The sequence below is a fragment of the Sinocyclocheilus anshuiensis genome, unplaced genomic scaffold (genome assembly GCF_001515605.1).
Source record: "Sinocyclocheilus anshuiensis isolate Anshui unplaced genomic scaffold, SAMN03320099.WGS_v1.1 scaffold694, whole genome shotgun sequence".
NCBI lineage: Eukaryota > Metazoa > Chordata > Actinopteri > Cypriniformes > Cyprinidae > Sinocyclocheilus > Sinocyclocheilus anshuiensis.
In genome coordinates, this window is record NW_015542477.1 from 686,078 (window position 1) to 686,861 (window position 784).

Consider the following 784-nt stretch of genomic DNA (forward strand, 5'->3'; position numbering starts at 1 on the left):
TTTATATATAATATAAAATATAATAATATAAATATATAAATGTACATACATGTAAATATTTTCTAAATATATACTATATGTTTGTGTATTTATTAGGGATGTGCGGGTCTAGTCGACTAAACGGTACATCTACTAACGTTAGTCGACACGGAAAACAAGTCGATTACACGACAGAAACAGAAAAAAAAAAAATATCATTCAAATTACCATCATTTTATGTTACCATCAAATTATCATTGTTACATTTAAAACATTTTAAATAACAAGTTAAAATAAAAAATTTGAAAAATAATACATTATTTTTTTTAAGTGTATCTGGGCGTAAACTAGCCTACATTTTTACCTCAGACCTCGCACGAATTTTCTTCCGTGTCAGTTGTGGCGAGCTCAAGAGTGACCACGCGAAAGACGAGTAAGGTGTGGAATTATTTTGAATTAGAAGGAAACGGACAAGTGTTGTGTAAACTGTGTAATGTCAAATTGGCTTACAATAACTCTACTGGAGCGATGCGTAATCATATTCAATACAGGCACGTAGGCGTTAGCTTAGAGACTAGCCAAAGCCAGCTAATGTCAATCACGTCATTCACTACAGCCCGCCGCCGCCGCTATCCCATCCGCGCCGTCTATTCATCTAACGAAGACCCACTTCGGTGGTGGTGCGGGATGTCCAGGCGCTTTCCGAAATTCTGTTGGCTTGCTTTTCGTTATCTCTGCGTGCCTACAACTTCAGTTCCTGCAGAGCGCGTTTTTTCAAGTGCAGGAATTGTTAATCGCCTCAGGT

The 784-nt window shown here is 37.4% G+C and overlaps 1 protein-coding gene across 1 annotated transcript in view; it reads right to left on the reverse strand.

The window, feature by feature from the left end:
• Positions 1–784, reverse strand: part of LOC107693875 (tripartite motif-containing protein 3-like) — a 29,069-nt gene that overhangs the window by 13,253 nt on the left and 15,032 nt on the right. The gene's annotated exons all lie outside the window — the stretch shown is intronic.